Below are 5,000 nucleotides of genomic sequence, written 5' to 3' on the forward strand. Positions count from 1 at the left end.
AAGAGTTATGTCCAATATGCGACATTCCCGCTGTCCATATACATGAGCTGCCAGCTGTACCACGTACGAGCTACAGACGCGATCGCGTTGCTCTCTGTACGAATGCAGATGCTCAGCGGCAGCTAGGAGGCGCTCCATCCATGTCGGTACCGGTGAGCGTTGCACTCGCAGTCACAAAAACGTACGGCAAGTATATTACTCGGAAGAGTCAATGACAGTCCAAGCCCCCCTGCGTGGGAAGAGTCTTCCTAGGCCATGACCCACCGGAAGGGCGCAGCGTCCCCCACCCCAGACATGTGACGTCAGACTATCGGTATTGACGACTAGACTGATTCCTTATAATCATTTGCCATACACCGGTGGAAGCTGCCGAGACGAGTAACTACATAGCGGGCTCGCCGTGTCACTAATGTACAGAGATACAATAGTTTCGACTGGAACCGGATTAAACGTATACACGGCGCTGATTAGTAATAGATAGAGCCATCAGAATACAGATAATGTATAGACCTGTCCGTATACATGCTGAAAGACTCTGCTCACAATCACACGTCAGCCAGACACTCTTATCACGCACTACTCTCTGCCTGTAACAGGCACACAGACAATATGTAAGCACCAGCATGGAACACCACCCAGTGCATCCTCTCTGCCACATTAGACAATCCACACTATCATAACCAGACCGGGAGGTCCACTCGGAAAACAGAATATCCCACCCTTCCGACAACCACCATTGCTCAGCTAAGCCACCAACACCCACACATGTCCCACACAGGGGTGCACCCAACATCACAATACTGCCTCCTGTCACACCACACAAACAATGGCAGGAATGAAAGACACAGGTCTGCCACAAGCATGGAATCAGAGCGCCGCCTGTTATGAGCCAAAGGTGCACCCTGACGTGGCAAATCAGATGATGCCGCAGTCATTTACTTACGATATTCACAATCAACAAACCGGCCCCCCCCCCCCCAAAACACCTTTCCGTACAACAATGTGTACCTTAACCTAACCCATATTGTGCCTTAACCTAACCCGTATTGTACCTTAACCTAACCCGTATTGCGCCTTAACCTAACCCGTATTGCGCCTTAACCTAACCCGTATTGCGCCTTAACCTAACCCGTATTGCGCCTTAACCTAACCCGTATTGCGCCTTAACCTAACCCGTATTGCGCCTTAACCTAACCCGTATTGCGCCTTAACCTAACCCGTATTGCGCCTTAACCTAACCCGTATTGCGCCTTAACCTAACCTATGTTGCGCCTTAACCTAACCTATGTTGCGCCTTAACCTAACCTATGTTGCGCCTTAACCTAACCTATGTTGCGCCTTAACCTAACCTATGTTGCGCCTTAACCTAACCTATGTTGCGCCTTAACCTAACCTATGTTGCGCCTTAACCTAACCTATGTTGCGCCTTAACCTAACCTATGTTGCGCCTTAACCTAACCTATGTTGCGCCTTAGCCTAACCTATGTTGCGCCTTAACCTAACCCATATTGTACCTTAACCTAACCCATGTTGCGCCTTAACCTAACCCATATTGTACCTTAACCTAACCCATATTGTACCTTAACCTAACCCATATTGTACCTTAACCTAACCCATATTGTACCTTAACCTAACCCATATTGTACCTTAACCTAACCCATATTGTACCTTAACCTAACCCATATTGTACCTTAACCTAACCCATATTGTACCTTAACCTAACCCATATTGTACCTTAACCTAACCCATATTGTACCTTAACCTAACCTATGTTGCGCCTTAACCTAACCTATGTTGCGCCTTAACCTAACCTATGTTGCGCCTTAACCTAACCTATGTTGCGCCTTAGCCTAACCTATGTTGCGCCTTAACCTAACCCATATTGTACCTTAACCTAACCCATGTTGCGCCTTAACCTAACCCATATTGTACCTTAACCTAACCCATATTGTACCTTAACCTAACCCATGTTGTACCTTAACCTAACCCATGTTGTACCTTAACCTAACCCATGTTGCGCCTTAACCTAACCCATGTTGCGCCTTAACCTAACCCATGTTGCGCCTTAACCTAACCTATGTTGCGCCTAAACCTAACCTATGTTGCGCCTAAACCCAACACACGTTGGGCCTAAACCCAACACACGTTGGGCCTAAACCCAACACACGTTGGGCCTTAACCCAACACACGTTGGGCCTTAACCCAACACACGTTGGGCCTTAACCCAACACACGTTGGGCCTTAACCCAACACACGTTGGGCCTTAACCCAACACACGTTGGGCCTTAACCCAACACACGTTGGGCCTTAACCCAACACACGTTGGGCCTTAACCCAACACACGTTGGGCCTTAACCCAACACACGTTGGGCCTTAACCCAACACACGTTGGGCCTTAACCCAACACACGTTGGGCCTTAACCCAACACACGTTGGGCCTTAACCCAACACACGTTGGGCCTTAACCCAACACACGTTGGGCCTTAACCCAACACACGTTGGGCCTTAACCCAACACACGTTGGGCCTTAACCCAACACACGTTGGGCCTTAACCCAACACACGTTGGGCCTTAACCCAACACACGTTGGGCCTTAACCTGCTCTGTAATTGTCATACGACGCGTTAAATTAGTGTAGTGTTGCCTAACTGCAACCCCCGCAATATAGTTTGCTACTCGCACTGCCCGGTCCCCAGAGTATCGCTTCATGTTAAACACCTTGCAGCTATACACTGTAATGCGGATGGCAGCAGGACGTACATGCTCAATGCCCTTCGCAGTTGTTCATTGGCATTCGCATGGCGAAGCACAGCCTACGTTGTGGTACGGCTTGTGTCAACTGTCCGCTGATGTTGTACGTCCAAATCACACACTGTACTGCACATTGGTCCTCATGTACTGAATGATACATCGTGGTACATGTGTGACCGTACCACGACTGCGCCAACAACGGCGAACCATACGGTCCAAATATTGTGCACTCAGCTACGTGTCGTCTCCCTATAAGAGCTGGATTGCAGTATGGTATGCCGTGGATGGCGATCAGCATGAGCCGTCTGTTGATGTAGTGGCGCGTGTTGTCAGACGTAGTCGTCTCTTCTCACACACCGTGATAGCATGGTGCACTGTGTTCCACATCTGCGACATGCGACAGAGGCCGGTTGACAGTCGTTCGCGCAATGGACATCGCATACGTACGGGGGCCACCTTCCACGTGTTCGCGAAGCGTGCACATGTTGTTGCGTGTATGTGGGCAGACATAGTGTGTCGTGACACCTGACACAGGCATGCAACAATCGTTGAATTTGCAAATGGCGATGGACGTCTACGTTTGCTGGTGACGTTACGCAAATGAACAACTGGTAAACCGTTGTGGTGCGGTTGTTCTCGCTAGAGGTGAATCAGTGATGGCGACGATCGGTTGAGCTACCAACCGGTTGTTTCAGCGATACCCACCATGCCCACGAACGTGAATGGCATGTGGGTGTGAAGCGATACGCGGCGGTGGCTGGGTGGGACCGTCCCCGGCCGGTGAGGGGGGGCCTCCCGGCGTGCTGGCCGCGCGGTGCGTGGGCGCACGCGCTACAGCCGGCTGGTGGGGGCGGCCAGTGGCAGGCGCGCCGGCCGACGGAGGCGGCAGGCGGCGCAGCTGCGCGCCGGCGCACCCTGCACGCGGCGCCGTGCGGCCAAAGTAGGTCCTCGCGGGCCCGGTGCGAAGCGCGGTGGACATCTGCAGTGTGCTGGTCCGATTGAGGACTGTGTGCGCTGAGGATGCGCCGCCGCCCGGCGCTCGGCGCCGCGACGCCGTCTGCTGCTCGGTCGCCTCTGCGGTTCTCGCAGGTGGATTGTATCGCAGCTGTGCGGACGTGTTGGCGCGTGCGCTGTGCTGGGAGTGTTCGCTTCGGCACCCAAGTGGGGCTTTTGTCCTTCTGTGGCGCTGGCGTTGGAGCTGCCGGCCACCGTAGGTGGCGCGTGTTGTCTCCCGCCGGCAATGCCACGACAGCACGCTCCCGGGCCTCTGTCGGCAGCGGCAAGCTCAGTTGGGAGCTCGGGTGGTCGCACCTAAAGCGTCTACTCGCCAAACTCCGGGCGATTGCGCCTCTCTCGAACCCGACCAAGTACTTAGGACGGCGCTGCGCGCCGCCGGGACCTGAGAGGGTTTCGAGGTGTATTGTGCAGGGGAGCTCAGCCTCCTCCTGTTTGCAGAATAATTGAGCGGACGCTTGCGTGTTCGCGCGGGCCCCCGGGACACACTCCCGGGCGGCCGGCTGCTCAGCTCTAGTTGACGCAGCTCCCTGGTTGATCCTGCCAGTAGTCATATGCTTGTCTCAAAGATTAAGCCATGCATGTCTCAGTACAAGCCGCATTAAGGTGAAACCGCGAATGGCTCATTAAATCAGTTATGGTTCCTTAGATCGTACCCACGTTACTTGGATAACTGTGGTAATTCTAGAGCTAATACATGCAAACAGAGTCCCGACCAGAGATGGAAGGGACGCTTTTATTAGATCAAAACCAATCGGTCGGCTCGTCCGGTCCGTTTGCCTTGGTGACTCTGAATAACTTTGGGCTGATCGCACGGTCCTCGTACCGGCGACGCATCTTTCAAATGTCTGCCTTATCAACTGTCGATGGTAGGTTCTGCGCCTACCATGGTTGTAACGGGTAACGGGGAATCAGGGTTCGATTCCGGAGAGGGAGCCTGAGAAACGGCTACCACATCCAAGGAAGGCAGCAGGCGCGCAAATTACCCACTCCCGGCACGGGGAGGTAGTGACGAAAAATAACGATACGGGACTCATCCGAGGCCCCGTAATCGGAATGAGTACACTTTAAATCCTTTAACGAGTATCTATTGGAGGGCAAGTCTGGTGCCAGCAGCCGCGGTAATTCCAGCTCCAATAGCGTATATTAAAGTTGTTGCGGTTAAAAAGCTCGTAGTTGGATTTGTGTCCCACGCTGTTGGTTCACCGCCCGTCGGTGTTTAACTGGCATGTATC

At 52.8% G+C, this 5,000-nt stretch overlaps 1 non-coding gene across 1 annotated transcript in view; it reads left to right on the forward strand.

Annotated features, from left to right (window-relative positions):
- The first annotated feature begins 4,292 nt into the window (after positions 1-4,292).
- Positions 4,293-5,000, forward strand: part of LOC124593322 — a 1,910-nt gene continuing 1,202 nt past the window's right edge. The window contains exon 1 of the ribosomal RNA XR_006977969.1: positions 4,293-5,000. This exon is cut by the window's right edge and continues 1,202 nt beyond it. This is a non-coding gene — a ribosomal RNA (small subunit ribosomal RNA).

This window comes from Schistocerca americana, unplaced genomic scaffold (genome assembly GCF_021461395.2).
Source record: "Schistocerca americana isolate TAMUIC-IGC-003095 unplaced genomic scaffold, iqSchAmer2.1 HiC_scaffold_98, whole genome shotgun sequence".
Classification (NCBI taxonomy): Eukaryota; Metazoa; Arthropoda; class Insecta; order Orthoptera; family Acrididae; genus Schistocerca; species Schistocerca americana.